This window comes from Canis lupus, chromosome 10 (genome assembly GCF_003254725.2).
Source record: "Canis lupus dingo isolate Sandy chromosome 10, ASM325472v2, whole genome shotgun sequence".
Classification (NCBI taxonomy): Eukaryota; Metazoa; Chordata; class Mammalia; order Carnivora; family Canidae; genus Canis; species Canis lupus.
Window position 1 is genome coordinate 7,865,377 of NC_064252.1, and position 11,866 is coordinate 7,877,242.

Genomic DNA, 11,866 nt, shown 5'->3' on the forward strand with positions numbered 1-11,866 from the left:
GAATAAAAGGTGACAGATGGTAGCTACCCTTGTGGTGAGCACAGCATAACATCTAGAGATGTTGAACTGCTTTGTTGTACATCTAAAACTAATGTAACATTGTGCATCAGCTATACTCAAAAAAGTAATTAATTAATTGAAAAACCTCCCAAACCAGAAAACATTATTCTGACAAGAGATTCCACAGGCTTCACCAAATTGCCAAAGGTTTCCATGACTTAAAAAGGTTTAAGAAGTCTCTGTTCTCTATACTTATTAGCATCTAGCTCCTCTCAGAGATGCCTTCTTTGAATAAACCAACTGTTTCAGCCAGACTACGGGCTACCCATGAGCCAGAGTATTAAGTGTACAGGAGCATGGCCTGACTTCTCATTGGCCCCCATGCTACGAGATATCTCTAGGGACAAACTGAACCTGGAGAGAGGAAATGGTAGAGGCTTTCGGGTCTTCTGTTCCCTCCCTCCCTGTTGAGAGATTCTCTTGCAGAAGTAAACTTAAAAGATTTGGGTTTCTTTTTTTTTTTTTTTTTTTTAAGATTTGGGTTTCTAATAAGAGATGGGACAATTTTCACTTTATATCTCTACTTCGTTCTTAGTGGCTTCGCAGGGCAGGTTTTCTTAGCGGGACTCTGCAGCTCTTTACTCTTCATTACCAAGCCTCCAGCAAAGCAGGTATCACTAAGCGACCACAATTCTTTTTCCTATGGAGCTTAGACTCTTTGCCTCCAGACTCCTCAAAGCAGAGCTCTGGGCAGCAGCCAACATTAATTGTGGAGGGCTGGCACACTGGATAGAACCTACTTGCCACCACGTCCCAGGCTTTTCCTAACTTTCTTCCAAAAGGAAATATGCTAGTGCCCTGCTCATTCTCTGAAGTACTGCCTTTGCTAATGTGTGTTGCTTGTTAATGTTGACATGTTTTCTTTCCAGGTAATATATTTCTATTTAAAGACTAGAGGATGTTTTAATGTGGAAGAATGACCCAAATGCTAGAAGTTTCAGTAAATCAAGTGAACAGGAAGGCAGCATAGTATAATAAAAAGAGCATGAGTTTTTGGCATTAAATAGGCACTCAATAATGTTTGCTCCAGTTATTTTCTTGTGTTGAGTGCCCCTTGATCACCTAGTACTGTGACAAATACCCACCAAGTTTAAGATATGGATCTTTTCTTTAGGAAGGTTTTATTTGTATCGATGAGATGATATGGGACTTTTCAATTTCTTCAGATACTATTATGTTATAGGCAGTAGTCTGGCCAATATGATTGGCTTAAATTTTAGAAAGGAAAGGACAGCCTGTCATCTACTGTGTTGTCCCCACATTCTCCAACCAGCAGCTGAGTTTGTTCACTGAACGCTTTTGGGCATTGGAAGGCAGACTAAATACTTTACTTGCTGCCCAGCAACTTGAAGATGGAAAAACACATCTTTTGATTAATTAAAAGCAAAAGGTTGGAACTACTTACCTTTCCATTCTTTAATTAACGAAGCCCACAGGCCACATGAGGAAGTAATAACACTCATTATGTTGTGATGAAGGACTGTGATGATGAGTTAAGTCAGCCGGGACTCCAGGCACGATTCCCTTGAAGGCTTCCCTAAGATCCTGCCCCGAACTAGACAAATCCTTACTTGTTGAAGAATCCGAACTCACCAGTCCCGGCACATGCCTCTTCAGAGAGTGCCTTTCCTTTTGCAAGGGAAAGAAGAGTCCTTGAAGCAAAGGGTTATATTTTAATTAAGCCTAGGCATCCCCTCTGGAATTTCCTTTATTGAAAGAACACCTCCTTTGATTTGTATCTGTGTTAGTCTTTGGAAGAAAAAAAAGTTTGATCCCTTCCAGGCAGAACTGTCCCATCTGAATGATCAAAAGCCATGTCAGCTGATGTAGAAACCAGCAAATTATTTTCTTATTGTCCTCTAAATCTCCCAGGAAGCACTTTTTGAAGATAGTCTCCATTCCTTGGGCTTTGTTCACCATCCTCCATGCCTGTGGGTGGTCTCAAGGAATTTGAGACACTGACAAACACCTATTTTACCTGCAGGTGGGAGCCCCCACCCTGCCCTCCAACTTCCTCCAGAGCCCTTGCTCTAGTGCTCAGTGTGAGTGTTCCCTTGTTGTGTCATTGTGGCACTTCTGAAACTTTTAGTCAAATGGCTTCCCATTCAGAGAAGTGAGTTTCCCCCCCACCCAGAGGGAGAGAGAGAGAGAGGGAGGGAGAGGGAGAGGGAGAGAGAGAATCTTAAGCAGACTCCACACTCAGCATGATCCTGACATCGGGCTCAATCTCACGATACTGAGCTGAAATCAGTGGTCAGATGCTTAACCAACTGAGCCACCCCAAGGGGGGGTGCTCTAAGGGGGGTTTAAAATATATGTGCTGCTCCTTCAGCTACAGCAATATCAGTCTAGATGGTAACTCCACATAAATCTGAGAGAATGAAATAGCAGACTCATTTTCTTTTTTTTTTTTTAAAGTCCACTCTCCAATAGGAATAAGAAATAACTCAATGGCATCAGTGTGAGACATTGGGTGTCAAGATTTTTGCCTTCATTTCCCATTTATTGGCTCTCTATTTTTCTTTGAGATTCAATTCAGCATTTCCATAATCTTTAAGGATCAGAGGTAGTGTTGGCTTCTCAAAGGATTTTTTCCCCAGAAAGAACATAAAGGCCTGTATATGAGCACTGGGTGTTATACTGTATGTTGGCAAATCGAACTCCAATAAAAAAAATATACAAAAAAAGGTCTTATAATCTCAAGGAAACCCTTGAATTGAGCAACAATTGGGTTTTCTAAAAGTTCAACAAATGTACATTTTTTAGTGACTCTCTGATGGAATACCTCTAGGAAATTCTTGCTTCTTCATATGAAGATTTTCAAACATTCTAAACTAGATTTTATTTATATTTCCATTCTTTTTAAGAATGGAGGAATAGAGTCTTTATGGGAAATTTAGAAAATTTTTGTGGCTAACTTTGTGTACCATATTTCAGAAAGTTGTAAATGTTATGGCTCTGGAAAAATAGTGCTAGCAGTGGAAGTGCTAGCCCCTCTTTGATTATAGTGGCCCAAATATCAATGCTATTATTCCTATGAAAAATCTCATAATGCTAGAAACTTGAACATGACCTGAATTGTAGAATATTCTAAAACTAGTGACGGAAACCATCCCACATTCCATGAGCTAGTGCCTCTTTTCACTAAGCTGGTTTAGCTGTGGGTACAGAAGCCCTCCAAATACACTTTATCCTTCTTCTAGATAGATCTTGAGATACTCTGGTAGGATATAAGCAGCCCTATCTCCAGAAATAAGCAGGTAGGAACTGAAACTTGAAATCCCTCATAAAATCTGACATCTGTTGTGTTTAAGGTGAACCTGGGCTGGCATCACCTTAGTACAAGTCACTGCTAACTCTTGCCTAGTATTTTTTTTATTTTTAAAAAAAATTTATTCATTTATTCATGAGAGACATAGGGAGAGAGAGAGGCAGGGACACAGGCAGAGGGAGAAGCAGGCTCCATGCAGGGAGCCGGATGTGGGACCCGATCTCGGGTCTCTAGGATCACGCCCTGGGTCCAAGGCGGCGCTAAACTGCTGAGCCACCCAGGGATCCCCTCTTGCCTAGCTTATTGATATTACCTTTAATCTAGTCCTCCCAGATCCTCTGATACTCCTCCAATCCATTTTCTCATAGCCTCCACAGTGCTCCTTCCAAAATGGTAATCTGATATGTCTCTGAGTTGTATTAGTTTACGTCCTCTGAGAAGCATATGCCAAGGCATGAGTGAGATGTGCAAGGAATTTACTGGGGGCAAAGGGAAGGAAACTGAAGGAGGTGGGGAGAACCTTTAGCCAGAGATACTGACCTGATACCCCTGAAGGAGAGGGAAGGAAGAAGGTTGGTTAGGAAGAGTCTGCGGTTCTTTATTTTATTTTATTTTATTTAAATTCAATGAGCCAACATAAAGTACATACTTAGTTTTAAGTGTAGTGTTTAGTGATTTATCAGTTGCGTATAACACCCAGTGCTCATCACATCATGTGCCCTGCTTAATGCTCATCACAAATTATGCCATCTCCCTTTCTGATATTTCCCACACATTTCTTCTCCCTTCCCTTATATTCCCTTTCACTCTTATTTATATTCCCCACATGAATGAGAACATATAATGTTTGTCCTTCTCCGACTGACTTCACTCAGCATAATACCCTCCAGTTCCATCCACGTTGAAGCAAATGGTGGGTATTTGTCGTTTCTAATGGCTGAGTAATATTCCATTGTATACATAAACCACATCTTCTTTATCCATTCATCTTTCGTTGGACACCGAGGCTCCTTCCACAGTTTGGCTATCGTGGCCATTGCTGCTATAAACATCGGGGGGCAGGTGTCCCAGCGTTTCATTCCATCTGAATCTTTGGGGTAAATCCCCAACAGTGCAATTGCTGGGTCGTAGGGCAGGTATATTTTTAACTCTTTTGAGGAACCTCCACGCAGTTTTCCAGAGTGGCTGCACCAGTTCACATTCCCACCAACAGTGTAAGAGGGTTCCCTTTTCTCCGCATCCTCTCCAACATTTGTTGTTTCCTGCCTTGTTAATTTTCGCCATTCTCACTGGTGTGAGGTGGTATCTCATTGTGGTTTTGATTTGTATTTCCCTGATGGCAAGTGATGCAGAGCATTTTCTCATGTGCATGTTGGCCATGTCTATGTCTTCCTCTGTGAGATTTCTGTTCATGTCTTTTGCCCATTTCATGATTGGATTGTTTGTTTCTTTGCTATTGAGTTTAAGAAGTTCTTTATAGATCTTGGAAACTAGCCCTTTATCTGATATGTCATTTGCAAATATCTTCTCCCATTCTGTAGGTTGTCTTTTAGTTTTGTTGACTGTATCCTTTGCTGTGCAAAAGCTTCTTATCTTGATGAAGTCCCAATAGTTCATTTTTGCTTTTGTTTCTTTTGCCTTCGTGGATGTATCTTGCAAGAAGTTACTGTGGCCGAGTTCAAAAAGGGTGTTGCCTGTGTTCTTCTCTAGGATTTTGATGGAATCTTGTCTCACGTTTAGATCTTTCATCCATTTTGAGTTTATCTTTGTGTATGGTGAAAGAGAGTGGTCTAGTTTCATTCTTCTGCATGTGGATGTCCAATTTTCCCAGCACCATTTATTGAAGAGACTGTCTTTCTTCCAATGGATAGTCTTTCCTCCTTTATCAAATATTAGTTGACCATAATGTTCAGGGTCCACTTCTGGGTTCTCTATTCTGTTCCACTGATCTATGTGTCTTTGTGCCAGTACCACACTGTCTTGATGACCACAGCTTTGTAGTACAACCTGAAATCAGGCATTGTGATGCCCCCAGATATGGTTTTCTTTTTAAAATTCCCCTGGCTATTCGGGGTCTTTTCTGATTCCACACAAATCTTAAAATAATTTGTTCTAACTCTCTGAAGAAAGTCCATCGTATTTTGATAGGGATTGCATTAAACGTGTATATTGCCCTGGGTAACATTGACATTTTCACAATATTAATTCTGCCAATCCATAAGCATGGAATATTTTTCCATCTCTTTGTGTCTTCCTCAATTTCTTTCAGAAGTGTTCTATAGTTTTGAGGGTATAGATCCTTTACCTCTTTGGTTAGGTTTATTCCTAGGTATCTTTTACTTTTGGGTGCTATTGTAAATGGGATTGACTCCTTAATTTCTCTTTCTTCAGTCTCATTGTTAGTGTATAGAAATGCCACTGATTTCTGGGCATTGATTTTGTATCCTGCCACGCTACCGAATTGCTGTATGAGTTCTAGCAATCTTGGGGTGGAGACTTTTGGGTTTTCTATGTAGAGTATCATGTCATCGGCGAAGAGGGAGAGTTTGACTTCTTCTTTGCCAATTTGAATGCCTTTAATGTCTTTTTGTTGTCTGATTGCTGAGGCTAGGACTTCCAGTACTATGTTGAATAGCAGTGGTGAGAGTAGACATCCCTGTCTTGTTCCTGATCTTAGGGGAAAGGCTCCCAGTGCTTCCCCATTGAGAATGATATTTGCTGTGGGCTTTTCATAGATGGCTTTTTAAGATGTTGAGGAATGTTCCCTCTATCCCTACACTCTGAAGAGTTTTGATCAGAAATGGATGCTGTATTTTGTCAAATGCTTTCTCTGCATCTAATGAGAGGATCATATGACTAGGGGTGGTAGAAGGGGAGGAGGGCGGGGGGTGGGAGTGAATGGGTGACGGGCACTGGGGGTTATTCTGTATGTTAGTAAATTGAACACCAATAAAAAATAAATTAAAAAAAAAGAATAAATCTAAGATATGCAAATAAATAAATAAATAAATAAGTTCTATCTTTAAAAAAAAAAATTATGCCATCACTTCCCCCACTCCCCTCCAGCAACTGTCAGTTTGTTTCCTATAGTTTAGAGTCTCTCATGGTTTTTCTCCCTCTCTGATGACTTCCCATTCAGTTTTCCCTCTCTTACCCTATGGTCCTCTGTACTGTTTCTTTTTCTTTCTTTTTAAAATGATTTTATTTATTTATTTGAGAGAAAGAGACAGATGCTTAACCGACTAAGCCACCCAGGCACCCCGGTGCTGTTTCTTATGTTCCACATATGAATGAAACCATATGATAATTGTCTTTCTCTGATTGACTTATTTCACTCAGCATAATGCCCTCCAGTTCCGTCCATGTTGATGTAAGTGCTAAGTATTCATCATTTCTGATGGCTGAGTAATCTTCCATTGTATATGTATGTACCACGTCTTCTTTATCCACTCATCTTTCAATGGACATCTCAGCTCTTTCCACAGTTTGGCTATTGTGGACACTGCTGCTGTGAATAGTAGAGTGTAGATGCCCCTTTGGATCACTACATTTGTGTTTTTGGGGAAATATGTAGTAGTGCAATTGCTGGGTCATAGGGTAGTTTTATTTTTAGCTTCTTGAGGAACCTCCATACCGTTTTCCAGAGTGGCTGTACCAGCTTGCATTTCCACTAACATGCAAGAGAGTTTCTCTTTCTCCCGTGCCCTTGCCAACATTTGTTGCTTCTTATCTTGTTAATTTTAGCCATTCTGACTGGTGTAAGGTGGTATCTCATTGTGGTTTTGATTTGTGTTTCCCTGATGCCAGGTGATGTGGAGCATTTTTTCATGTGTCTGTTGGCCATTTGTAGGTCTTCTTTGGAGAAATGTCTGTTCATGTCTTCTGCCCATTTCTTATCAGTCTGCTATTCTAAGAAAGTTTCTACTAGGCTAACAAGGAGTCTGTGAGTCAAAACTGCCATCATGTCCTATGTCTTGCGAGAATGGGTCTGCATTAATGTTTTTGCTATACTCTGTCATTGACTGAGAGCAATCATGGGAAGTATGGCCTTAGTTTGAACATGGTAATAGATTCAGAGCACAGCACTTGAGGCTATGTGCCAATTACTCACCCACAGCAGGCACTCTGAGAATTGCATTTTCATAACAGCCACCATGGGTCTATTCTGGAGACCTCTGGCTCCTTCCAAATATCATCCCCAGAGCTATATCTTTCTTTCTCTCTCTCTCTCTCTCTCTCTCACACACACACACACACACACACACGCACACACACACACACACATCTTAATAAGCAGAGTGCTTGCTCTGCAGATTGAGCTCAAAGACTGGTCTTCCTTATGAATCAGGCTGTCATCACTAAGTACTTGCAAAGGGAAATTCTAAAATCATCTTTGGTGTTTCACTTACTGTGATGGTTCATTGTATGTATCAACTTGACAGGGACACAGAGTACCCAGATATTTGGTAAAATATTATATTCTGGGTGTATCTGTGTGGATGTTTTGGATGAGATTAGCGTTTGAATTGGTAGACCGAGTAAAATGGAGTGCCTTCCCCAATGTGGGAGAGCCTGAATAGAATGAAATCTGGGTAAGAATTAATTTGCTGTCTTTGCCTGAGTGCTGAGCTGGGATATCAGTCTTTTCTTGCTCTTGGATTAGGACTCAGACCATTGGCACTCCAGGTTCTGAGGCCTTTAGGTTCAGACTGGAGCTAGATACAAGCTTTATGGGTCTCTAGTTTGCACAGAGGGAAGATTGTCAGATTTGGGGACTTCTCAGCATCCTTCGTTGCATAAGCCAATTCCTCATAAGTTATCTATCTATTTATCTATCTATCTATCTATCTATCTATCTATCTATCTATCTATCTTTTATTTACCTACTGTTGGTTCTGTTTTGCCAGAGAATCCTGACTAATAATATACACATGCTTAAAATTATTTAGTGGTTTTCTGTTTTTCTTCAGTAAAGCTTAGCATTCTTTTTAATACTTATAAAGACTTCATCTGCCTCTAGTTTCATCTTGGGTCTCTTCCTCACTCCTGTAAGGCATGAGGGCAGAGCCCTCAATACTTTTTGAGTTGTTAAAGATTTATCAGCTAATATTTTTGATCATAAGTAACAGAACCAATTCTTGTTAACCTAAAAGGGTAGGGAGAAGACTGAAAGGATATGAGGTGACTCACACCATCAATAAGAAAGGAGAAGAACCAGGTCTCAAAGGACTCAAAAAGAAGGCAGAATCAGAAAGAGCAACAGGACAGTCTTGTCTGGATAAATTGGCCTTTCAGATATCTCAGTAAACCAAGGGTCTTTGTAAATTAGGGGCTATAATTGAAAAAGTAACCTACGAGCTGTGTGTTCTTGGTCGCGATACTTAACTATGGTGTTTCATAAATTACTGAATGCTTTAATTTTACATTGATTCTCAAACTTAGATCTTCAGTCTCTCTCCCTTTCACACAAAACTCTCTCATTTCAAAGGAATATATAAGTGTTTCCCTTCCAAGGAGTCAGCTTCCCAGGGTACTAGATCAAAAGCTGCTTATAACCTGGGGCTTCATCTGTTTTGATGACTGCAATATCCCCAGCACCTAGAAGAGAGACTCTCTAATAGAAAGTGTGTCCAATAAATATTTATTGAGTAAGTGAGTAAATGAGCAGCTCATGTCTTGGATGGAAACACTTTCTCTCTTGATTCTGTGATAAATTATTTGACTCAATGTGATGATTGGCAATAATAGCCAGCATATGTTGGTTGTTTACTCTCCTAGGCACTGTTCTATGCTCTTAACTGATATTACCTCATTGAATCCTCACATCAACCCTCTAAGGTAAGGAAACTGAGACATGAAGTGGTTAGGTAGCTTGTCCAGGTTGTCAGCCGATGGGAGGCAGAGCCAAGGTTTGAACCGATATGCCTGACTTCTGAGTTTCACTCTGTCTTTTAATGATGAAGGTCAATGCATTCCACTGTCAGTCACATAGTAGTTATTTAAAAATACCCCTTTTTTTTTTTTTGCTCCTTCTTAATCCTTTTTCTCTGCTTTGTATTTCTAGTCTCACCCTTACAAGGGCTCTGCTCTGCACATTTCAAGTTCTGGAATCCCTACTTCCTATACCTCTGTTGGGAAATGTGTGTGAGATCTGATCCTCTTCCTCCCATTCACTTTGGCTGTATCATGAGTGTATGTTCTATGGACCATGTGGAAGGGTCGCATGAAAGAATGTATTCAGTCGCTCTACATTAGACATTATAGAGTAGACTGAACCAAATGTTTACTATGTCAGTCCTAGGTTGAGATAAAACTTACTGGTCTCTCAGTGATTCACTAGTCTACTTTCTATGGTAGAGAGATTTCTACTATGGGAGAGTCACCATCTTTAGTTTGTTGGATGTAAATTTGGGAAAAGAGAAGCCTGGGAGTCATGAGGTAGAGACAGTATAGAAAAGATGTAAAAAGTTTAAATAGGTCACGATATTTTGGTCCAGGAAATTTATAAATCTTAAACAAGTTATATAAATCAAGAGAAAGGAAACATTGTTTCAGCACATAATGGACTGTTTGAAAGAAAAAGCCAAACCAATTGAGTGTCAAGGCATTTTATAAAACTTGTCTTCACTGAGGCCTCTCCAAAGGGAAAGTGTGTGGCTCCCTCATTCTCTAGGTAGCAAAGCTGTGCCAATAAGCTGTCACTGTGTCCAGAGCCCTGAGCCCAGTTCAGCTTCCTGCCATCTAACAACCATTGGATTTCACACTCCATTGGAAAGGAATCTAGAAAGGAGAAACCATAAAATTCTGTAATGGTAGTGTTTTGAGTCCATAGCAATGAAATCATTGCCTTGGGTTATCTGTTAATTCCCCTGGCTAAACATTAAGGCTGGAAAGTCATCAATTACAAAAGAGAAGGGGCTTGAGTAAGACATAAAAATAAATAGAAAAGGAACAGCTGGACAGGCATGAGGCAAAACTCTCCAGAGCCTAGGATGATGGCTTCTATGTAGTAGCCAACTCTGGTCTGTAAAATCCAGTAATCAATTGTATGAGACTTGGAGGCAAGGCCAGGCCAAGGATTCATCAATGCCATGTGTATATTGCCACACAACAGTCAACGATTTGGGAACTGTGTGAAGCTGTTTTCTGCCTGGACCAGTTTGTAGATTTAAAAACTCTTTTTGTTCAAATTGGAATATCTGAGAAGGAAAAGACTACCTTTTAGACTTCCCCTTGTGATTTAGACTCAGAAAGGCTGTGAAATTGGTGGATATGGTACATGGGACTTTCACCCTTCATGCCTTTCCAACAGTTACCCTCAAGATAAAGTACTCCACAATCTGACCAGTAGAATTATGGAGACACAAATACTTTCTGGCAGGAATAACTTCTAGGCTTTTTCAGAATTGCCAAAGATCATGGGAAGAAGGGAACTTGAGAGATTAGTGGACCATCCAAGAATGTGTTAAAGGAGCCACAGAGTTCAGCATGAAAGAGAATAATTATTAGAGATGACAATTAACTAAGGGGAAAATGAGTTCCAGAATCCCTATGCTACTCATTGAATTGAAAATGGTTTGTTGACTTGAAGCTAATGAGTAGGGGGTGATCTAGGAAGTCAGGCCATATTATGATTTTAGGTCTACTGCTGGTAAAAATTATTATATGGAATTTGAGTTTGAATTCTCTTATATTCTATTACTTTCTATACAGTTAGCTGATGCAGCTGTGATAGGGAATAATGAAGTAAGTATATAACTGCAGTTTCTCTAGAAGCTGTTTCCTTTGTTGAAGCCATGAATATGTGTGCTGGAAGGGACATTAGAGATTTTAGCACACTGTTCCTATAACTGCGGTCCAGAGAGAATAAAAGGCTTGCCTGAAGTCACACAATTTAAGACTAATGACACCGGACTTTTGTATTCTGTGTAGGATGTAGGAAGCTGGAAAGAACATCATTCTCACTCTAACAACCACAAAAACACCAATGTAAAACCCATCAGAGCAATAAGATCACAGAGCCATCAACTAACCTTAACGAAAGACAAGTGCCTGTGGAAAGTAATGAGAGTCAAGCACTTGTTTATGCAGCATACCCATTGGTTGTAAAATTTGGCTAAGATATTTTTTTTAACACATTGCTAAAGGCTGAATGTGGCTGGTTAGAGAATATATAGCCACAGGGGCCACAGGCACAAGAGGAATTCACTTCAGAGCTCTTCCCTAAAGACTTCACCAAGTACTCATAAAAAAGATTGGGGGCAGGATGAGAATCCCAAGAAAACCTCCATCATGGTGTAGACCTGTAGAGGGAAACAGGTGTCCCCTTGAAAAAGGCACAAAGTTCTTCTCCCTTATATCTCACATGAAACAAAACAGTAAGTCACTATACTATGCTTTTAGGGCACTGGAGAGATCCACTGTAACTTTGGCAGGCAGCTGCAAAAAATGTCTATTCCTGGGGGAGAAGTGGGAATAGGAGCTGGTCCCAGCCCTAAGCTGAGGATGGGATAGGATCACTGCAATGTCCCTGTC